Genomic DNA, 25250 nt, shown 5'->3' with positions numbered 1-25250 from the left:
CCCTAACTGAAGTTTGTTGTTATATTCTTCGGTTTTGTTTTTCATATGACTTTTATTCTTTTCTATTATGAAGTTGTCATGTTCACCTTCACTTTTGATGAGGAAGGATACCTCTGAAGCCAGAGTGATTATTATCTTAGCACTTTCTGTCTTGTCTTGAGTCATAGGACAGCCTTCTATTTTAAAGAATAAATGACAATTATGCATTTCTAGCTACTTTGAAAACAATGTATTCATGATTTTTAAAATTACTAACAAAACTGCTTTTTGATATACCTGACTGTATCATCTACAAGTATTATCTCATTTAAAATTTAAAAAGAATCCATAAATAAGGCTTTTCTTAGCATTCATTAATTATGTATTTTTATAGTATTTCCATGAAAGTTATGATTTAAAGATGGTCAAGTGTTCATTTTAGGTCAATAGTTAATGGACTGATAATTTTTCTAGTTTAATTAAGGTATTTTGTTTTTACATAAGCATCTATATGTTGACTCCTATCAAAATGATATTCTTTAAAAGTAACTTTCTTATATTTGAGGAAAAGTCATTTTTACCTAAACATTATGTGTTTGCTCACTAAAATGCCAGCTTCAATAATTTTTTTATTGAAAATTATCGCATAATAAATGAATCACATTCAATGTGCAGGTCTTTGAAAAGGACTTTGTATGGCATAAGGAATTTTTTTTTAAAAGAAAAGAGCTAGAAAAAATGTTAGTGCCAAGGAGATTTATTTAGAAACAGAACATGACAGCCTATTTCTTGACTTTCTATTTGCCTTTGCTAATTTTCTTCAGGCTCAAGAAGACAACACAGAATAGACAGGTGGAGAAAAGGATTCCTTGCTATTTTTCTGTTCTTAGTCTAACTAACACACTTCAAAACAATTCTTATATGGGCCTGTTAAGCATTTTGCTAGTAGCCCTACAAAAAAATTGTTGTAAAAATGCGTGGTGCTACATGATGAAATGAGTTTGTTGACAATTTTAGTACATTGTGATAAAGTTTCAATAGAAGGGGAATGTGCCTGGAAGATCTCATTGTAAAGTCTTGTAAAGAGATAAGTAATTTAGAGATTCTTGCATTTTAAAAAATGACATTGGGAAACTGCCATCCCTTGAGAGACAAGTCAGATGTAATAAAAGCAGCAAACTTTTGAGTTATCTGTTTATATTGACGATGATATGCAATTATTTAGCATTTCTTTTTAACAAAAACTTCCATGCATTTCTTTCCCTAAAGAAAGGTATTAAAATGCCAGTACCTTAGTATGCACATATAACCTTACAATAATACTCCCCAGAAAATATTAAGAAAATCAATAAATAAATCAATATTAGTCTGGAGTCTGAAAGAGTTGCAAAATACATTGATGGCTTCCCTTTTATGTGTTTGGAAAAATTGATTTCAATTGCCTTGTTACTGATTCTTAGAATTTCATTTAAAACCTTTTCTTTCTTTCTTTCTTCAAGACTCAGCAGGGACACGATATTGTGAATTAAAATTCAGACAGTGTGAATTAGAAAAAAAGTCAATGTTTTTTCTTAAGATGGAAAAAAGATATTTTTCAATGCTTTATTAGTAAGTTAGACATCAAAAGATGAAAACACATGATATTATCATGAAAAGAGAGAAAGAATGCTGTGTGAAATAAACAAAATCTAAATATCTACTAAGACATTCAGTATTTTCAGTTGAAAAATTAAAATATTTCTCTGCTCATTTGCAACACTTTTGTGTTCATCTGTAAACTTTTTTAAGTACTCAATTTAGGAGTCATAAATAAGCCTTCTTTGACCCTATTAATCTTGCATTTCTTGACCCAATTCTGTGCTCTCTTTTACAACACAACTTAATGAGTTTTCTCTACTTATTTCCAGTTCCTCTCCTTTATACTCTTTGCAACTTCTCCAATCAGTGTTTGTTCTCTGTCATTCCACAGAAACTGCATTCAACAAAGACCACAAAGACCTCCAGTTTGTGAAAACCAATGATTAATTTTAGTCCTCATCTTTTGAGGACATCTGAGGGAAAGACAAAAGAAAAATCTGAAGCAAAGGCCTTAAGATGGAAACATTTTTGGAGTTTTTGAGTAATATAAAAAAAAGGCCAGAGAAGCTGGAATTAACTAGATACAGAAATAGTGCAAGAAACACAGACATAGAGTTAATGGGGACAAATAGCCTTGTAAATGGCCTTGTAGGCCATTGTAAGATGTGGCTTTTTCTTTTCATGATATGTATAACCATTGTGGGTAAAGGATTGACATGAACTGACTTGTGTTTTAAAAGAACTAGTTTCACTGATGAGTTGATAATAGAATGGTAGTGAAGAGGGTGGCAGTTCAGATAAGAGTATGATAGGATGCAAGGAGAAATGTTAGAATAAAGTCTATCAAGGAGAAGGAAGTAATAAAATCAGTAAAATGACGTGATGCTGAAAAGTTAAAATGCTCAGCGTTGCAGGCTATTGGGAAACACAAACCACTAGAATTACTATAATCAGAAAGACAGACAATAGCAAGTGTTGGCATGAATGTGGAAAAATTGGAATGAAAAATGGTACAGTCATTTTACAGTCCTTTCAAGTTGGTAGTCCTTGAAGATGTTATCAATAGCAATACCACATTACCCCAAAATTGAATTCATAAATATATGCCCAAGAAAACCGAAAACACAGGTACACACAAAAACGTGTACACTAATGTTGACAGCTAAATTATTCATAATATAAAAGAAGAAAACTGCCCAAATGCCCATAAACTGGTAAGTGAATAAACACATTGTGGTATATTATTCAGCAATTTAAAAAAATACCGTTCTCATACATACCTCAATGTGGATGAACCTTAAATACCTTATGCTGAATGAAATAACCCAACTAAGAAGAGGATGTGTTGTTTAATTCCATTTATGTAGCATGTCTAGAATAGTCATATCTACAGAGACAGAGAGGAAATATTTGGCTGGGGTGTGCATTAGAAGAGAGAATGACTGCTGTTGATTTCAGGGTTTCTTTTTGAAGTGATAAAAATTTTCTAAACAGATTTTGCCAAAGATTGCACAACTCTGTGAGTATACTAAAATTATTGAATTATACACATTAAATGGGTTGATTTTAGAGTATCTGAATTATTCCTCAATAAATATGTTAAAATATCCATATATAATTAATATATAGAGAAGTCATAACATAATCTTACTAAGTCAACCCAGGATAAAGTAAACCTGAAAGTTGGCAATTTTCTAGTTAATTTGGAAAGAGTAGAGTCAACCTGAAGTTTTTGGACAACAATTCCTATGTTTATATCATTTTCTATATATTCTACAGTGACTTGTGTAGGAAGAGGATACAGAAGTGGAAGTTTGTGTGATTTCTCTTATTTTTTTTCAGATCCTGTGATTTCTTCTGATTAGCAATGTTTATGTCTTTACAGTAACTGATTCTAGACAATATTAGAAACATGTATTCTTGTTTATTTAGCCTGTGACTATCTATGCTGAGGAAGGAGAACAAATAAGAGAGGCCAAGTCACTCACGTTTGCCTTGAAAATGATGTAACTTCTATTCTAAGAATTTCCAGTGTTATAAACAAGCTGTTAAAACCTCCCAAACCTGCCTGTTCAGAATCTTCTGCCTGCCCTTTAGCTTGGTTCACCCACACCCACTGTTTCCTACTCCAGACAAAGTTAAGCACGAAGATTAACAAATAATATGAAATAAATTATTTAAAGAAGCTCAGTTTATAATCCATAAAATTAATTTCAATCCATGATCCTTTGTATCCTCTTTATTATCTTTATCTTATCATTGGCCTTGGTAGCATAAATAGACAGACCCAATACCAAAGCTTTTCTAGCAAGAAGTTATTCAGGGACTGCTGTGTAAATTAAGCTGTTTTTCTTAAAGCAAAAATGAAAAACAAAAAATAAAACCTTTCAAATAGAGTCATATTCCTTTAGCTTGAGAATAGGAGCCCTAAAGGCAAAAAAAAATAAAGACTCCTTAATACTTGACTTTAGGCAAAAATAAACTTTTTCCTTTCTTCCGTGGATAGATATTTAGTTCATTCACACATGGACCCTCGGTGGTGCTGCATAGCAATGATAGAATCTGCTCTTTCTCTCACCCCAGTCCAAAACCCGTGTTATGTGTCCTCTCCAAGCAAATCTCCCAGGGGCAGATGCTTCAGTCAGTAGCCTCACTTTCATGGAGGCAAGAGAGATCTTAAGTGACCCGGCTGTTCTTCAGATGGTCTGACAGTTTCTGTTCCTGACTTCTGCCTTAAAGTCCTCTCCTGCTTCCCGCTCTGTCTTCCTCCAAGCTTGAATTTGTTTCTGGGTTCTGTTGGGTTCTATCAAGTCCAGTGGTTTCCACCTCTGCTGTGAAATGTCTTCCTTCAATATTTGTGTATTGAGTTTTTTTCTGCTTTCATTTGTGAATATTATCCCATCTGCTTTGAGTCTTTCAAAAATCCATGGAAATATTCTCTTTTTCACGATGTTTTTTCAGTGCTGCAATGGCCTCCTCCTCCTCCGTTTTCTTCTCCTCTTGTATCATTATGGTAGATTTTTTACTGACCTAAGTGGGACAAAGATGAAGGCAGAGGCAGATAGCTGTGCTCTTTTCACTTCCTGAACTGGAGCTCCTTGGTGGTATTGTATGTATACATCTAATTTCATATATACTTTTGCAAAGTTGATGCAAGTATGTAAGGATTGCGATAGGAATATTTTCTTCATTGCCATCTGCTTATTATACTTTCTACAATCTCACTCTCTTGACATTAAATCTGAGCAATTGGTCTTACCCCTGTATTTTCTTGTGTGTTGCAGTGTTAGAAATAGGAATTATTAGCCTTTTTAATTGTTTCAAGAAGGGTAAGCTCCTGTATGTGGTCATTTTGAAGATAAATTTCTTATTTGAAGTGAAAATATAATCCATGATAAATCATATGTAACATAATCCACATTCTTGGCTGATGGCAAGGGTTAAGGATTTTACTCTTTCACCACATCATGTTCAATATACTGTTTACATGGGTAAGAACATATTTTGTAAGAAGACACTATTCCTGTATAACCCATATATCCTGTATCTTTTTTTTTTTATTCTCAATCACCATTACTCTCCCTTAGGCTCTATTTTTTTCTTTATAAATGACACAACAAAACAAGTCTCTGCATGCAAAAACCAGTGACTGTGTGTCCATATATTCTTTATTAACTCAAACAAGTTATTGGTATACCCTGTGTACATTCTTCCCCTTTCTTTCACCCTTTCTAAACCTCTTTATCTGTATACAACCATATATTAAAAAATAAGTAACTAGGAGGCACATTCGCCTTATACCCATGTACCAGATAATGATATATTTCCTCATCAATGATCATATGTACACAATAAGCAAAAAGAATAAACCACAAACTATCTCATCATCTTCTCTCCCCTTCTGTCTGATATCCTACCTAATTGGTATCTCTGTAAGCAAGTAAATAAGTCAAGTAAAATTGTAGAGCATTTGTCATTATAACTGAGAGCTGAGCATGAGTATTAGACATCAAGAAACGTAATTTTTTAAAATCCATACCCTTGCATGGTAATTGCCTAAAAACAAGTATATATGCTCACTTTGTCTGAACAAGGGCCTGGAGGAAGAGATGGTTAGTTTAAACAAAAAAAAAATGACTTTATAAATCTCAATAGCAATGATGAAATAAACGCAATAAGGTCTATGTGACCTCAGAATTTACATGTGGAAATTTACATGTGGAAAGAGAAAGGGAGATCATTATATTTTATTTGCCATGTCTACTAGAAAGATTTGATAATTTCTCAGATTTTTCTATAGCTGGAGACATTTGCATAATGAGAAGATGTAGAATAGTACACAAACATTAAGTTACTTTTCCTATAATCACTTTAAATTATTAAGACGTTGTGTTATTTGTTATTCCACTAAAAGAGGATAACTTCCTAGTTGAAGCCAATTGATTTGTTATAAAAATATTAGAACAAAATGGCAATGTCATGTTTTAAAATTGTTGTGCATGGATGATTTCTTGGGAGCGGTGTTTAATGGATAAATTATATTTTTGAAAGATAGAAAATAAACTTGAATGATGGTATGAATTATATTTTGAAACATATCAAGTAAGTGTAAGTACAGAATATACTTGCCAAGCATGGGTTTTCCTAAATATCTGAGTTGACTCTACTTTGTAAATATATTATTGAAGCAAATTGAAAACAATATATTTTCTATTGATAAACAATTGTTTGGCATTTGTTAACACACTACTGTAGGATATAGGTGAAGAAGGCAAAAAATGAGAATATTATTAAATATTATCAACTCATATTGAAAATTTGCCTTTATTGTTTTTGTAAATTACGAATTGTAATTTTTTAAATTGTGAATTTGCTTCAGTCTTAAAAACAACATGATTGCAAGGAAAAGCAATTCATTTCAAATTATTACTTAACTTTTTTATTATACAGCTAATATTATCTCATATGTAAGACAGAAAATTTAGAAAAATAATCATAATGAAAAAATTATCACATACTGTTTAAATATTTATAGGTAAAAATTGGAAGATTATGTCATTAGTGTTTTCTAATGTATCATATCTCTTAGTATCTGCTAACTCACATGGGCTTGGCTCTCAGACTTGCTTTGGCCATTAGGCATCAGCAAAAATAACACAAGTTGAGGCTTGGTAAGCACTGTGCATTGGTGACTGCTTCTTGAAAGATTGCCATCACTGTGTAAAAAATCTGGATGACTCTTCAAAAGAGATCAGGTGGAAGAGAAATAAGGTACCCTGACCCGTGGCCCCAGCTGATATCCAGCCACGTGGCTCTGGCCTTTTTGGACCACGTAGCCCTAGGAGAATAGCCAGAGGACTAAATCTTTGCAAGTGACCCCAGGAAAGACCAGCTGATAAACTGTCCAACTGAGCTCGACCCAGATTGTAGAATAGCATGCAAATAAATGATTGTTGTTTTAAGCATAGGAAACAGAAACAAAAATTGGAACCTGTATCTGGGGTGCAACCCTTCAAAAAATTAAACAAATGACATTGGTTGACGACATTGAATGAAAAATGGAAGAATGGTGAACAAATTGTTAACAGAGTTGAAAAGACAGTGAAGAAATTATCACTGGAGACAGGAAGAATTATGAGATGTTTTGTAGTGACAAAGTAATACGAGAATACGAAAAGTGCCAACTGGCTTCTTTTAGCTGCAAAAGATGACAGAGATAGAGATACAGAAGGAGAGAGATAAAGACTTTTAGCTTACAAAGCAGAATTTTGTTAAGCTTGTAAGCAGAATTTAGAGGAAACTTAGAGCCTCCAGGGATTGTTGGGTTGACAAATAAAGATTGATAAAATCCATTATACCTAACAAAAACAAAAGATTTTCAAAGACATTGCTTCAGAGTAAGGATCATGCAAACGTGTTGCTGTCAATACTCTGTTAAGACCTCTGCACTGGCCGGGCGCGGTGTCTCACGCTTGTAATCCCAGCACTTTGGGAGGCCGAGGCGGGCGAATCACGAGGTCAGGAGATCGAGACCACGGTGAAACCCCGTCTCTACTAAAAATACAAAAAATTAGCCGGGCGTGGTGGCGGGCGCCTGTAGTCCCAGCTACTCGGAGAGGCTGAGGCAGGAGAATGGCGTGAACCCAGGAGGCGGAGCTTGCAGTGAGCCGAGATCGCGCCACTGCACTCCAGCCTGGGCGACAGAGCGAGACTCCGTCTCAAAAAAAAAAAAAAAGAAAAAAGACTTCTGCACTTTAAAGGTATTGCCGAGTGGACCCTCTAAGCAAGAAACAAAATGGCTTCTAACTTTGTGGATATAATTCCATGAAAGTCCAACAAGCCCAGAGAGAATTTTGGATGTGTTTTTTTAGAACACATGTTATATAATCCATGATCAGATTTATAGGAACTAAGAATTTATCAAGATTCTACTAGCTTGACAAAAAGAGTCAAAAAAAGAAGTCAAAATAAAAAGAGGCTATGGAACACCAATGTTTTACAGAGATCAGGCTGAAAAAACTATCCAGCTTCAAGTGTACCTATTTGTTGAGGAAAAAGAAGTACCTTTTAGAAAGCAGAGCTAGAAATCCCAGAGGCCATACTCAGTCTCAGGAGACAACAACAGATTGTAAACGGCTACCTGGGAACAGAACCAGGCACTAACCACGAAAAATGTCCTGCCCCTACAGTAGGTACCCCTAACAATCTGTTTGGCTACATTTTAAAATCACTTATTAGCAAATATCAGCTAAGGTGTCCCACTTGATCCCTTTTTTGATGAAAGCAACTATTGTGATTATCCTGTCTTTGTACGTTATAGAGTGTTTGCTCTTTCCTTCCTTCCTTCCTTCCTTCCTTCCTTCCTTCCTTCCTTCCTTCCTTCCTTCCTTCTGTTCATTTCTGTCTCTCTCTTTTTCTTTCTGGTTTTGATGTCTTGAGATCGAGAGCAGCTACAGCTGAGGAGTCTCATCTTAATTCAGACTTGATGAAATGAGAACATCATGAAATTTAGCATAATACTGCCAATGTTATCCAGCCAAAGAACACCAGAACACACCTTTGAGGAAGGAAGACTCGAGTGAGGCTAAAGCTGCAATTGGCTTGCCAATTTTAGCCAGGAGAAGGGCTGTCTATTTTTGCGAATTCCATAATTGTCTGTGTTTAGTTAAAATTATGTATTGGTCTTGTTTCTTGTCTCACTTCATTATGTTTTTAAAATGAACTTGTCATGTGTTAGTTGCTGTAAGATTGTTTATTCTGGGAAAATAACAGTACCTAGCTGAGAATACCAAGCCAGCTTTTAACAACACTATGACCTAGGTGTTAGTTTTGGGTCGGTTCCTTCATGTCAAGGGATGATTTTCTCTTTCTTCTCTAGTCTCCTGTCCTTTTTCACTTTAGTCTTTCCTCCTCCTAGACAATATTAATATGCCCGTTCTTAAAATCACTCCTACTTCCTCACAAAACCAAATTCAAAGCAAAACCCCATTTTCTTGAATATCATAAGAAGGGATATTTAGGGAGTCTTGGGAGAGTGAGAGTGCATTTTGCATATAAAAAGTCTTTAATCATTGAGCCTAGAGAGCAGGTTGTAGTGGATTATTAATCTAGGGAGCAGATTGTAGTGGATTATTACATTAATACGCAACTCAATAAATCGCAGTAAATCATACCCCTGGGTATCCATGGCCTTCTGTAGTCCACTTTCACAGTGACTCTGGGCATGGTCTTATGCCTTACTTTGACCCAAAGGACATGCTGGCATTAATAACATTCTACCCCAAAATATACTACTGGCATATTGACTATTTTGAGTTAAAGGTACTTGGAAAACAGCAAGTACAGGAAGATCACTCTGACCTTCTTTTTGTTTCTTAAAAGTGGGAGATGAAATTCCCATGTAGAAGGTATTCTGCCTGTACCAGAAAGAAAATATCATTTTTATCAAGGATGGGAAGTTGAGGCTGAGGGAAATATGTGAAAACAAACCTTGCCACATGAACCCTTATATCCCTAGCCACTTTCCCACCCAATTAACCACCCTAGCCCAGATCCCTTTGCCTTGTCACATTTTTACAAAATCTTTGTCTGATTTAGCCTCTAGTGTTCAACTCTAAGTGCATCTTTGGGTCTTCATTTCCTTATGAAAGCTCCCAGGCCATGTGAAACTTTTACAGATGATTCCCAGAATAAAATTATCAACTCACATTTTTTTGACTTTATGATAGCATGAAAGTGGTACACATGGAATAAAAACTGTACATTGAATTTGGAATTGTTACCTTTTCCTAGCTGAGCCATATGTAATCCACATTCCCTCTGTATGCTGGGAAACAGCAGTGAGCCCCAGTTTCCAGTCAGCCACACAATCACAAGTTTGCTGTATGGTGTATTATGTTGCCAGTGTTTTTTGGATATTGTGTTCTGTGTTTTTGCATCTGATCATGTCTACAAAACTTCCATCTGTGTCTCCTACTTCTTGTGAGAAGAGGAAGGCAAATACTCTTGAGATGAAACTTAAGATAATTGCTCAGGATAAGCAGGGCAAGCCAGTAATGGACATTGCAGTGAGTTAGGACATTTGCAGTCCATGAAGATAGAATGAAATTGTCAGCTAAAGCAAGAAGTCTTTTCAGTACACTCAAAAAAAGCATGCAGATGATTCTACTTATATGCAAGTCTTGTGTAGTTCCAGTGCTTCAAAAGGTGTCATAATTTTCATGATGTGAAGGTCAATAGTGAAGCAGCAAGTGCCAATACTGAAGGTGCCAAAGCTTTTAAGGAAGAGCGGCATAAGATAATTGTGGATGAGGAATATTTGCCAGAACAAATATTTAATGCTGATGAAATAAGCTTGTTCTGAAATCATATTCTGGAGCATACATACATTCATCAAGAGTCCAGGACCATGCCAGGATTCCAGACATTCAAAGACTGTGTAACGCTGTTGGGTGGTGAAAATTTTGCGGTTTAATTTAAAGCCTTTCCTAAGCTTCCACTGTGGGAATGCTAGAGCATTCAAAATGTGAGCAAGCATACACTTCTCATTTATTATCACTATGACAAGAAAACATGAATGATGTCAGCATTCTTTGAAAGCTGGCTTTTGAACTGTTTTATTCTGAAAGTAAGAGAATATTGTAGGCAAAATATCATCCCATTCCAGATTCCTCTGATCTTAGACAACGCTCCAGCATATTGGTGACATGCATTCTGGTGTAAAAGTCATGCATTTGCCACTGAACAAAACAGCACTTATTCAAGCAATGGACCAAGATGCAATAGCTTATTCAAAGCACATTATTTAATGGCAAACATTTATACAGGGTGTTGAAGTAACTGAATCTGGTCATAGGCTCTGAGAGTTTTGGAACATTTTTAACATTTTGAATGCTATCTGTAACATCATTGCAGCACGGGAAAAAGTCACACAACAATGCTATTTGGAAGAAAGTTTGATGACATACGTGAACACATTCAAAAGCTTTAACAAAGATTCTTCTGTTGACAAAAATAGTAAGTAACAAGATATTAGTATATGGTGAACAGCCAGAATTGTACATGGATGAAGAGGATATTCATGACCTTGTTGGCATTGAGGCTGAAAAGTTACCAAAGAGAAGCTGATCAACCTGGAGAAAGAAAGTAATAAAGAAGTTGAGGCAAAGGAAAAAGAATTTATAACTGAGACACCAAGAAAGTTCACAGTGAAGGAACTCGTGGCAGCATTGGCTATTGTCAGCAGTGGCTTACGGATGTTAGAAAAAAAATTCATTTTTTGCCAATTATAAGAGATTGGTAAGAGCTGACAGGCAAATATAGGATGCTCTTGCTTGCAAAAGAGAAATAAATAATGAAAAGAATAAATAAACTTTACAGTCAAAACTTGATATCTTCTTGAAAAACACTATGCTTGCTAAATCATCAGTAAGTGCCAATCCCTGAATTCTACCAGCAACTTTTTACCTTCATCAGAAGAAAGAGAAATTGATGACCCTGTTGGAGTAGCATCCCCATCACCCAGTAATTAATTTTAGTTCAATGTTTCAAACATTCTTCATGCCCTGTCTACTTTCAGCTGTGTATGTTAATGGTATCATTACAACCATTATGTTCTTCACATTCTGTACAGTATTCAATAAGTTACATAAAATAGTCAACACTTTACTATAAAATAGGCTTTGTGTCAGATGGTTTTTCCCAACAGTAGACTAATGTATGTGTTCTAAACATGTTTAATGTAAGTTAGGCTAAGTTATGATGTTTTGTAGGTTACGTGTATTAAATGCATTTTTGTCTTACAGTATTTTCAACTTAGGATGGGTTTAATAATGGCATAACCCTATCACAAAGGGAAAAGCATCTGTATGAAATAAATTTGTATATTTTTCTCCTGTAGGTTTGTTTTATATCAATTTAATTATCTGGCCAAAAAAGGTAGAGGTAAAATTTTATATTCTCTGCAAATATCAGCAAACATAATTCAAGCACAGATTTAATAAGCATTTGAACAATGGGACTTTTCTTCCTGGAATGCTGTCATTGCTTTGAGAGTCCATTGTAAAGAGTCCAGGTGGAGATGAAATTAGATGTCTCAGACAAGAGTCCTAAATAACCATGAGAGGGCCGGGCGCGGTGGCTCACGCTTGTAATCCCGGCACTTTGGGAGGCCGAGGCGGGCGGATCACGAGGTCAGGAGATCGAGATCACGGTGAAACCCCGTCTCTACTAAAAATACAAAAAATTAGCTGGGCGTGGTGGCGGGCACCTGTAGTCCCAGCTACTCGGAGAGGCTGAGGCAGGAGAATGGCGTGAACCCGGGAGGCGAAGCTTGCAGTGAGCCGAGATTGCGCCACTGCACTCTAGCCTGGGCGACAGAGCGAGACTCCGTCTCAAAAAAAAAAAAAAAAACCATGAGATATGTAAGTGGGATCATTTTGGTTCACCTGGCCCCAGTTGAACTACCAGAGCTATATTCATGAATATGGGGAACACCAACAGGAGAACCATACATCTGAGGCCAGCCCAAATTGTGAGCAAATTCAAAACCAACACCAAGTTGCTTTGATTATTTAACAAAAATTAAAAACACTTTTAATTTTTGATAATATAATTAGACTTAAACTATTAAAAGTCACAACATTTATAACAAAAGGAATTACGCTATAAATGTACGTTATACCACTCTTTATTTTCACCACTTAACCTGCTGAAAACCACTTGTAAAAATTAAGAAAATTAATCTTCAGAAAGAAAGTTTAATTACGAAAACTAACCTAAACTGTATCGCTTAGGTTACAATTCTACTAAGAATCATTCTGGATTGGTTAACCAAATAGTGCACTTTTTGGAAAAGTTTTTCATATAGTCAGTTCTTTTAAAAATTTTTAAATAGAGGTATTTTAAGGCAGAATGATTTATAATATTGTTGTAAATATTAAACCATGACTCAGATAGCTGTGTTATTAACCACTGGACATCCTTCTAAGGAAATGGTGCTACATAGGAAATGTAAATGTGAGACTTCCATGTACTGAAAAATATAGGCAAAAGATCAGTTAGATACTGCTTTAACCTTAGTCACGTTTTATAGTATTGTTAGAATTTCAAAGGGAGTATTATAATTATAAAATTGACAATCCTCTTTGAATAGATAAACATTACTAATGTAATAACATCTCTGGTATGGGGCTTTAAAAGTTAAGTATATTTAATAATTTTATTAAAGGGGACTTGCAACTTGTTTGACCTTGGAGAAAGCAACATAATTCTTCTTGCCAATCACTGTGGATTTTACATGATATTAAGTAAATATAGTTAGAAAAAATAACCACGCATTTGGAAAACAAAATTGGATTGTTTAGATAATTGGCAAAACTCAAATCTAGAAAGATTAATGACAAATAAGTAAAACAAATTTGACTACTTTGGTAAAATATATGTTTGAAAATTGTTTAGACCTTGAGGTAGAGAGGAATTTTGAATACGTGACAGAGACTAGAATGTAAAATATATTATTTGTAACTTTTACTATATAATAAATTAAAAACTTCTGTTCATCAAGGGACACATAGAAATAGTACCCAAACTGCATATATATTATATATAATATATATTCATAAAAAGTATATATATATTATATATATATATATATATGACCCAATATAAAAAATGAGCAAATAACTTCAATAAGCTTTTCATGGAAGAGGAATCGCATTTGTTCCAACGAGCATTTGAAATAATAATGTCATCCAAGAAATGCATAATGCAGATTTTAAAAATAAGATAATTTTGCAATCAATGCACAAATTTGGAGTCACAATATTGATATATTGAAAATAATGTGGATTATTTGAACCTTATTTTTAAATAAGATTTATTGATATAATTTCAAAAATATTTAATTTAAGTGAACGGCTATTGTAAATGAACAGTTCAATGAGTTTTGTTTGACAAATATAAACAGTTGCATAATCACTACTAAAATTAAGGTTTAGAGTATTTCCATCATTCCAGAAAGTTCTTTCATTCTATTCTGCAGTCAATTCACAGCTCTCTCCTACACTTGGAAAAAAATGATTTATTTTCAGTCATTATAATTTTGCCTATTCCTGAATTTCCTGCAATCAGATACATAGTCTTTATATCTGGATTTCCTCCCATAGCCTAATGATTTTGAGACTTATCCATGATATTGCTACTGGATTTAAAAATTGGAAAATCACTTTGGAAAATAGTTTATATTGTGAATTGAAACTTCACGTATGTATATTGAACAGGACGTATACACAAAGTCTCAGTTACAATGTTACTAATGTTAAAAGCATATTGATGTATAGATAATGAATAAAGAATGCAGCATTTCACTCACTGGATTTTACTTTTATTTACTTTTTGTAAAGTCTTCGGTTATTTTCTAGAGTTCTAACAAAGGCAGTAGTGACTGTTTTGCTCATTTTTGTGGTGTTTCAGTGACGAGATGAGCTCTTGGAGATCCCTATTTCACCATTTTTCAGCTGACATCATTCCAGTTCATTTATTTTATGAAATGGATATTACAAAGTAGCAAGCCTGCACAGAATTTCTATTTAATTTAGGTATTTTAAAGAAACTTCATTGTTCTTTTTTGTTATTGTAATTTAAATTAACTATTTTGTGGGAACTATACCCTTGGTAACAGGATATCCATATGCTCATGCCTGAAGGAAACATTATAACAGGGTAGAAAATATCTGTGGTTTGCTTTTATAAGATCATCCAAGTGTCTCAAGCACTTGTTAAATCTACTTTACATGTTCATTCTCTTCCTAACTGTACAAATGCCTATTAAGTATTCATTACATATATAGGACTTTGCTTGTCAACATCCTAGGAATACAGAATTATAATTTATTAAATATGCTTTTAACAAATGCCCAACCTATTAATAAATGCCAGTCAACAAAACAAAGCAGGGCATGTAATTTAGTTGTTTTTTTGTTGTTGTTGTTGTTTTGTTTTTTATCTAATCCTACCTGGCATATTTATTTGCTCCCTTTTGAGCATGCTAATTCATACATGAAAGTGCAGCTTGTTTTATATCCAGACCTTTGTGCTGAGAAGCCCTTCTTTACCCATTTGTTTTATTCTCATCCTTTGGTAGTTGAATCTTGATCATTTTTCAGTCCTTTCTATATCTAAGTCTCTTATTTGTGAAACATGATTAGAAAACTCTGAATTCTAAAATTTTGAATGACTGTTCCATATTGGATCTACGAGCATTCCATTTTAATACAGCAATGTCATGGATGAATTTTCCAGTGGCATGTTCTAGGTTTTGCTTACCTCAAGATCTGCCGACCTTGGTTAGTTCCCCCAAAGAGAGACAGAGTCACCAGAAAAAGAAAATTATTTTATGGGGTAGCATATAAATAAGGTTTCAAAGTTAGAAAGTAATGAAATTGTCTGGGTTTGATCTCAGACTCTTATCTTTGTATATGTAAATAAACTCCTGTTTGTGAAATTGGTAATAATAAATATTATTATTCACATATTTTACTGTAAGGCTAAATCATATAATACATGCAAAACTTGAGACATTTTACATTTATAGAACTAAAAATGCATTATCATTATTATGAAGAATGGATAGGATCCGAAAAGGCAAGAAGCAAGTATGAATTCTAGGCAGGGATAGGGACATAAGCATAAATGCAGGAAAGTCTATAGCCTATAAAGAGGCCAATCTGTTTGAAACCAGAACTTACAGAGTGAGCCATAATAGAAAACTTGATTAGAATTATTAAACTTATGTAAAATTTGAAAGGTAGTGAATGTCAATTTAAAGATCTCGATCATTCTTTCTAAGGAATGTAATTTTAACTAGGTAAAATATGTGAAATATTTAGGCTAGAGAAGCAAGTACATGGTGAACAAGTTTCATTTTCTAATATAAGAAGGACCATCAGGTGGAAGAGCTTGTTCTGTGTTGCTCAAGATTGCAAACCTAGAGCTATCAGTTTAGTTTATATGTAGGCATATTTATACTCACAGGAATAAATTATTTAGAACAAATAGATGTCTGTCAAAAGAAGACTGCTACATATAATAATAAAATGTTACTCACTAGAATTAAAATAGCGAAGGCTAGAAGACAAACCACAGATGCTCTAAAAGGTGTCAATATAGAATAGGAATTAGGAATTGATGTATGTCTGTGAGTGTATTTATTCTTTAAGGAAAGACACTGTATGATTTAATCACGATCTGAAAGTGATACATAACTTAATAAAGGTGAAGACCTATCGAAACACAACAACGGACTTAGATGCCTTAAAAGGATTTTAAGATCCCAGTGAAAAGTCAGTATTCATAGAGAAACATGTAGATGTTGCAATTTTGGCATAACAACTAGCCTTGATTTTCATTAATTGCCCACTCTGATGGCTTTCTCCCTTTTTGATACATATTGCTGTGCTTGCTTCATCCAGTTCCTAAGGTTTCATGCCTATTCTGGTAAATTGAGCTACTCTTTAGCATTTTTATTTTGTGAAGTTCAGCATTTATCTCCAGACTCTTAACTCACAATGTCCTTTAAACTGAAAACACCAAAAGTCTTCCAAACCTTTTCCCAACTCCCCACATTGCCACACCTGGAGACCTTTTTCCACAATCTTTTTTTTATTACTTTCACTGACAGGTTTTACTTTTGTTGTTATTCTTTTGTGAAGGATATTTTTCAAGTCTGGCTATTGTTAAGTCATGAACCTTATCTGTAAGTCAAAGTCTGTTTAGAGAAAGAAAATATTATGAAACACAAAGCAAGGTTAGGGGAGCAGAGCTGTGACTCTTTCATTTGCAAGCTATCTTAACTTTGTAGGTATGGACTTTTATTGTCATTTTATTCAGTAAATTTAAAGGCATAAAAAACAAGCTGTAAATCCAAACCACAAAATAATATGCTGAATGAGGCAGACCCAGTGGTACATTTTTGGAAAGGCTACTGTATTAGAATTCTCCTAGGATGTTAGCATGTCTCCAGTACTGTAAGTCACTCCTTAAGCAATCAAGTTTTAGGACTATTGGGTATGAGTTAATAATCCATAATAAACTTGCAGTGTTCTGTAATTCTTTTAGAGATCTGAGAGCATTCACATCCCCTGCCCGTATATTCCTCTTGACCTTTAAAATGACCAATCCTTAGCTCATTCTTGTGGATTCAGGACATGTCAGACACCAGGCTGTCTTCTGTGAGTCAGAGTGACAAACATTTTATCAAGGTTTAATTAGATTTTTCCTTTTACAACCAATGACTCAGTAGCCCTTTCATAAAAGAGTGCTGAAAGAATTTGTACATGCAACCTCAAGGGGGAAAGAGTGGATTCCCTAACCCATTTGTCAACATTCTGGAATCAAAGAAAAACTGTTCAAAGATAGGGCTAAGAAGCTGATTTTACATGAAGTAGATAGTGTTTCATTTGCAACACAACATTTGATATATAGATTCATGGCATTATGTTTTTATCTTGTAATACTGACACTGCTGGCAGATCAACCTGCTATTCCATTAGAACATCCTGTAGGAATTCTGGAATTTATCAGCTGCCCATGTAAAAAGAGATAAAGCAAAGGAAAAAAATATTAAGGCTTATTTTTATCAATAAAACAGGGCTGTGCCTTCAGAATCAAAGCTTTTAAACCTCTATCATGAGCAGTCTGAAAGAAGCAAGTTGAGAGGCAGTGGCAAAAAAATGTATATGAACAATATCTTTTTATGTCAACACATACATACTATTCAGCTTATTTTTTCCTTGAAAATCACAGAATAGCAAAGAGTCTTACTTTATTTTTCATTCCAAATTTATAACTATAATCATGACTTGCCAAGAAAGTGGTGAAGATGTAAGTTGTGAAGATGCTTTAGTCAGAGCTTCTGAGTTGCTATGAGAGAGCATAAGAAGGTATAAAAACATAGAAACACACTTTTTAGACGAGATTTATTTAACATGCAGGCTACAGTTCCTATGTGGCCAATAGTATCTTGAGGAAGAGCCTTACTTAGTGTTAGTAAAAAGAAAGTTTATCTAAGTAGCCAAAATATGAGCCACTAAGGTCTAGAACAACACGGTCCAATATAAATTTATGACATAATGGAAACACTCAACATCTGCACTGTTCTTAATAGTGGCCACAAGCCAAGTGCAGCAATTGAGCACTTAAAATATGACTAGTTGGACGAAGGAACTAGATTTCAAATTTTATTTGATTTTAATTAATTTAATTTTAAACTAAATATATCTATAAAACTTTAATTTGTGAAATTAAAGGGGAAAACGTTCAAATAATGTAGGTAACTTACAGAGTTTGCCGAAACCACATTTCATTGTATCCCTTTCCAAGTCAGTTTTATTGAATGATGTTTTGTGTACTTAAGCATATCTTGCTTAGGAAATATTCAAAGAATTTGATGCAGAGAGAGACTTTTTCAACTTTAATTTGAAATAATTCATATGATTGGTAAAAGGAGGCTGTGGAAGAAATTGATTGAACTACTTTCTATGATCTTCAAACAAATACTCTCCTCATCCCAACTTTGTGATTGTCAGTGCTTTATGTTCACTTTTTATTGATATGTCACAGTGATAAATTAAACATGATGCCTAAAGAAAAAAAAAAATGTGAGAAGAGCAAGAAGGCTGGAATTCAAACACAAACTAATATGGACTAAAGAGATGAAAAAGATACTACGTTTATTTATGTTGTTAAAATGCTTTGAGCTCTGTGGAATGCCAAAGAAGAAAATAAGATTTTTCATAAAAAATGACCAGATGGTCAGGAGTTCAAGACCATCCTGGCCAACATAGCGAAATCCCGTCTCTACTAAAAATACAAAAATTAGCCGGGGGTGGTGGTGCATGCCTGTAGTCCCAGCATGCCTGTAGTCAAATGATTCAAAAGAATCATTTGAACCTGGGAGGTGGAGGTTGCACTGAGCCAAGCTTCCACCATTGCACTCTAGCTTAGGCAACAGAGTGAGTCTTCATCTCAAAGAAAAAGAAAACAACAACAACAACAAAACAGATGTTAATAAGATGAACCATATTTTGGTTTCTGTAGCTCCTTTTAGATGTATCTGCTTATGGCTGTGCTTCAATGAAAGCATTTAATTTCTTTTCTTGCTTACCTTTTTCCCCATTCCTTTCACAATTATTTATTGAAAAACTGGTGTTTAACAGGTTCTATATTATGTTCTAAATTAATAGTGACTTGTGCTTATCAAAAACGTTGTGTTGGCTGGGCTCAGTGGCTCAAGCCTGTAATCTCAACACTTTGGGAGGCTGAGGTGAACAGATAGCTTGAGCCCAGGAGTTCAAGGACAGCCTGATCAATATGGTGAAGCCTTGTCTCTACAAAAGTACAAAAATTAGCTGGGCATGATGGTGCATGTCTGTAGTCCCAGCCACTTGGGAGGCTGAGGTGGGAGGATCATTTGAGCCTGGGGAGGTTGAGGCTGCAGTGAGCCATAATTGGGCCACTGCATACACTCAAGCCTGGGATATAGAATTAGACCTTCAAAAAAAAAAAAAAAGAAAAAAAAAGGTTCTACAGCCATGACTGTGCAGAATATCCTGGTTTCCACTAGCTCTGTAAATTGTACTTTTAATCTTGAGAAACAATAAGCATTGAAATAATGATATAAACCTGTATTTGGAAATATACCTAAGTTCTTAAAAATAGTTATTTGTTAAATATTCTTACATCAATTGTTTGAGTAATACTAAAAAGTGTACATTTTTTAAAAATACATAAGATGCCAAAAAATGGATAATCTAAATGAAATGAAAAATATCTAGAAACACACAAATTAGCAAGACTTAAGTACAATAAAGTAGAAAATGTGACAAGGGTGACAACTAGTAGGGAAAATTAAATCAATAACCAAAGACCTCCCACAAAGAAAAGTCCAAATCCAGATGAATTTACTGATACATTCTACCAAACATTTTAATTAATGTCAATCTTCCTCAAATTCCTCCAAAAAAAAATTGAAGAAGAAAAGACAATTGCAAACTCTTTGCATAAGGCCAGCAATTCCCTAATACAAAAGCCACTTCAAGAAAAGAAAACTAAAAATATTCTTAAAAAATATTAGTGCAAAAATGCACAATAAAATACCAGGAAACAAAATTTAGCCATATAATAAATGGATTATATACCATGAGCAAGTGAAATTATTTATGGAAAGCAAGGATGGTTCAATACAGATGAATAAATCAATGAAATACACCACATTAACAGAATGAAAGGAAAAAATCCCAAATAATCATTTAAGTTGATGCATAAAAGGCATTTGATAAAATTTAATGTACTTTCATGATATAAACACTCGACACACTAGGAATAGAGATATCTCAGTATAAGAAAAACCATATGTGAAAAATCAACAGCTTACTTCATACTCAATGGAAAAAGACAAAAGATTTTTGTTCCAAGATCAGAAATAGGCAGAGATTCTCACTATTACCACTTCTATTCAACATAGTATTGGAAGTTCCAGCCAAAACTATTAGGTAAGCAAAGGAAATAAAATTTCAGATGACATCATGTTGTACGAAAAAAACATTCCAGACCAAAACAAACAACTATTAGAACTGATAAACAAATTCGGTAAAGTTGCAGAACACAAAATTAACATGCACAAATCAATTGCATTTTTACACACTAACAATGAACAAACAAAACAAAATTGAGAAAACAATTCCATTTACAGTAGCATCAAAAAGAATAAACTACTTAGTAATAAATTTAACCAAGGGGGTGTGAGACATGTACATTGAAACCACAAAATGTTGCTAAAAGAAATTGAAGAAGATAAATAAATGAAAAAAAATCCAGTGTTCCTCAATTAGAAGACTCATGTTTAAGATTCAAACAGATATTTATACACTAGTATTCGTAGCAGGACTATTAACAATAATCAAAAATGAAGCAGCCCAAATATCCATTGGTAGATGAATGGATAAATGAAATGTGGTATATACATACAAAAGAATATTCTTTAACCTTAAAAATGAAGGAAATTCTGATACAAGCTACAGCATAGCCTAACCTGGAAGACATTATGCCGCATGTCTTCCAGAAAAAAGAATGCATGATTCTAATTCTGTGAAGTACCTAGAGTAGTCAAAGTCATAGCAACAGAAAGTAAAATGGTGGTTACCAGAGGCTAGGGAGATGGGAGAATGGAGAATTCTTGTTTAGTAGGCACAGAGTTTGAGTCTGGAAAGATGAAAAAGTTCTATAGTTGAAGGGTGGTGATGTTTGTATAACAATGTGGAAGTATTTAATATTACTGAACTATATACATTTAATGGCTAAATGGTCTAATTACCATAATTTTAAAAATGTCAACAAAATGCAATATGGTATCCTGGATTGGATATTCTCCACTGTTTTCTGGAACAGAAAGTGGACATTAGTTAAAGAAAAAAAAAAAAAAAAAAACAGCAGTGAAATCTGAACAGAATCTCCAGTTTAGTAAATATTATTGAACCAGTGTTAATGTCTTAGTCTTGGCAAATGTACCATGGTGATGTAAGAGGTTAACATTAGAGGAAGCTGAGTCAAAAAACTCTTTGAAACCTTGCAACTTTTCTATAAATCTAAAAGTATTACAAAATAAAAATCGGTACTTATTAAATAAAAGAAAATTTAAAGGAAAATATTTACTATACGTATTTACAATCCATCTAACATTAACCAACAAGTTTACTCAGTAACTCTAAACCATCTCAACAATTTAAGAATTTAAAAATGCTGTAGCTCCAATCACTCCTCCTATCTTAGGCATTGTTATTTTCTGATATTTTCACTCTACATTGGTTTTGACAATGATGATAAAAATGATTTGTATGTTTTACTTTAGTATTTAGATTTACCCATATGTTTACCGATGACACGTTGATGATTTTTACTTACAAATAATATTTTATAACTAGGATATTTGATTTCTTTCTGAGGTTCACCCTTTGAGATTTCTTTCCTTGACCGTCTATTAGTAATACATTCTCGGTATTTCTCTCTCTCATTCTCTCTTGCCCCCTTCTTCCCTTCTTCCCTCCCTCCTTCTCTTTGTCCCTATCCCTCTTTCTCTTCCATATTTACTAATATTGCTTTACAATAATTTTATTTCAGCGCTTTGAATATATTATTCTACCTTTGAGACTTAACTTTTGATGTTAAGAAATTTGCTGCTTTGTAATTCAATTTTAGACAGTCTTTGGATGTCCTCCCATCCAAATTCTATCTTCTTTTAGGATTTCATCTTTCTGCTGATGTTTCTCAAGTTCATTGAAATAAGTTTTGATTCGATTAGCTTTATGTGCTGTATTAGTCTTTTTTGTGCTTAAAAGGTCTCAAGATTTGTGTTGATAATAAATGTAGCCCCACCATGAAAAACAGAATTTCATAAGAGTCTAATTATATAAACAAATTGTTTTTATGATATTATTTTGAAAAGCATTATGGTCCTTTAGCATATATTCAATTTCATATTTATCTTTGAATATAAGTGCCTTTTATTCAATTGCATATTTATTCTGTTTCAAAATGTATATCTGGTTCATTTCAAGGGTTTAATGTAAGTGTTTCCTTCAAATACCCTAGAAATTGGGAAGACCAAGAATAATGTGTCAGAAGATTCAGTATCTTGTGAGGGCCTGTTTTCTCATAGATGACCCTTTCATACTGCATCTTCACATGGTAGAAGGAGTAGGTAGCTCTCTAGAACATCTTTTACAAGGGCACTAATCTCATTCATAAGGGCTCTGCCCTTGTGACTTAACCATACCTCAAAAGACACCACCTCCTTATACTATCACCTTGGGGGAGAAGATTACAATGTATGTATTTTGCAGGAATACATTCAAATCAAAGTAAGCTTTTTTGAAGCTGTTACTTATAATAAAATCTACCCTCCCTTGATGAAATATTTTATCTTCTCTGTGTTTCAGTGGACTTCTCATCCACTTATTTCCACAAGCCAAATCTTAGAAGAGGCCTTAGATATATTTGCATTTTGAAAAAAAAGTATAAAATTTTGAATAAAAGTGTTCTTTCCCACATATTATTTCAATTAACAAATTAATAGAATAGATAATATCAAAATTCATAATATTCATGTAACAATACTGACAGGGAAAATGTTGTCTGTAAATGTTAAGCATTAAAAATAATGAATAAATTAAAGTTGTCAGTTAAGTATCCAGTGAAGAAGCTTGTGGAGATTTGTTTCCAGCCAAGAAGGAATTAGAGGGACTGAATTTATCCTTTTATCTGAAATCATAACAAATACTGGAAAACGGCTGGGCGCAGTGGCTCACGCTTGTAATCCCAGCACTTTGGGAGGCCAAGGCAGGCGAATCACAAGGTCAGGAGATCGAGACCACGGTGAAACCCCGTCTCTACTAAAAATACAAAAAAATTAGCCGGGTGTGGTGGTGGGCGCCTGTAATCCCAGCTACTCGGAGAGGCTGAGGCAGGAGAATGGTGTGAACCCGGGACGCGGAGCTTGCAGTGAGCCGAGATTGCGCCACTGCACTCCAGCCTGGGTGACAGAGCGAGACTCCGTCTCAAAAAAAAAAAAAAAAAATACTGGAAAACTATATCAGATGGTAGTTTTCAGCACATTAGAAATCAAGTAAATGAAATTCAACTATGAAAGATAAGAAAAAGTTGAAGAAAGTTGAAGCGAGCATATAACTGTCCCAGATTATTACCTTAAGAGAATGACCATACTTAATGCAGGGAAGAAAACCCATTGATAATATAATAGTCTCTAAATTTTGGAAACAAAATGGAAAGTCCAGGAAGAAAAAGGTATCTTCAGTCAACAGGACAGATTTCTGAGGAGGAGAAAGCTATACAGAGACTAAAGTATAAAAAGTGCACAGAATCTTTTTGAGTATTCAATAGAATACTAACCAACACGTGTTGTGAGGAAACTACCTGAGACCAGGAAAAACACTACCCGAAATGATTAGTGGTAAGAATGCCTACCACCCATGCAAGAATGGGAATAGCGTCAGTTCCTAGTCTTCATTTTAGAAACCATCAGAGGCATTGGGTAGAGTATTCAAAGTGCCTTTCAATAATGGGACAGTGATAATCCTAAACATCACTCTGAACTCACATAAGTAATCTTAACCCAAGACCCAAATGGGCCACACAATTTATAGGTAACTTGATTGTGTCACAAAGCAAAACACACAAAAATTTTAGGAATCAAAAATATGCCACATGCAACAGTTAAAATGTACAATGTCTGGGATCCAACAAAATATTAAGAGGAATGCAAAGAATCAGTAAAGCACAATTAATAAGAAAGAGAAAAATAAATCAGTAGATAACCAATTTAGAATTAACACCAATAATAGAGTTTTTAAAATAAACATGGAAACAGTTATTGTACATGTTTTCTGCATATTCAATAAGTAAAGTGAAGACATAGAAAATATTTTAAAAAATCAAAATCAAATATCTGAAAGGAACTTCGAAAAGACATGTTTGCCTATAAGAAATAAAGAATAACAGCAGATTTATTATAAGAAAATATAAGAGAGAAGACAGTGTTTCAATATCCTTAAAATCCTGAAACAAAAAAAAAGTCAATTAAAATTCTATACCCTCCAAAAATTATAATTGATAAGACATTCTGGTAAAGGCAAAATTATAGATACAACAGACAATCAACAACTGCCAAAATTTGAGAGTGAGGAGTCAGTTGAATGGTAAAATAGAGGATATTTTAAGGCAGTGAAACTATTCTTTATGATATTTTAATGATGAATTTTAACACTGTGAGTTTGTTAAAACCCATATAACTATATAGAAACGTTTAACCTTAATTTGTTTGCATTAAAATACTTTAAGATATTCAGGGATAAAAAAATAAAATGCAGATTGTGACAAATCAATGTAGTTAATGTAACTGTACTAAACAGCCTCACAGAAGGAGGTAAATGAAGATGCTGATCTAAAGGCATTTGGAAATGGGTGGAGTGTGTAGAACTAAACACAACATACATTGCATATAAACAACAAACTCTAGTGGATGAAACATACCCAATAATGCTACTGTTTTGAATTATAAAACCACTATACATGGATACTGAAACTGAAAAATTAAGTAAATAGATGGCAGATGGTGAGAACTA

The 25250-nt window shown here is 33.9% G+C and overlaps 1 long non-coding RNA gene across 1 annotated transcript in view; it reads left to right on the top strand.

Moving 5' to 3' along the window:
* LOC129457490 (uncharacterized) overlaps positions 1–25250 on the top strand; it is a 319456-nt gene that overhangs the window by 179648 nt on the left and 114558 nt on the right. The gene's annotated exons all lie outside the window — the stretch shown is intronic.

Source organism: Symphalangus syndactylus, chromosome 11, assembly GCF_028878055.3.
Source record: "Symphalangus syndactylus isolate Jambi chromosome 11, NHGRI_mSymSyn1-v2.1_pri, whole genome shotgun sequence".
Taxonomy (NCBI): Eukaryota; Metazoa; Chordata; class Mammalia; order Primates; family Hylobatidae; genus Symphalangus; species Symphalangus syndactylus.
The sequence above is the reverse complement of the archived record's forward strand: the minus strand, read 5'-3'. Positions and strand labels throughout refer to the sequence as shown.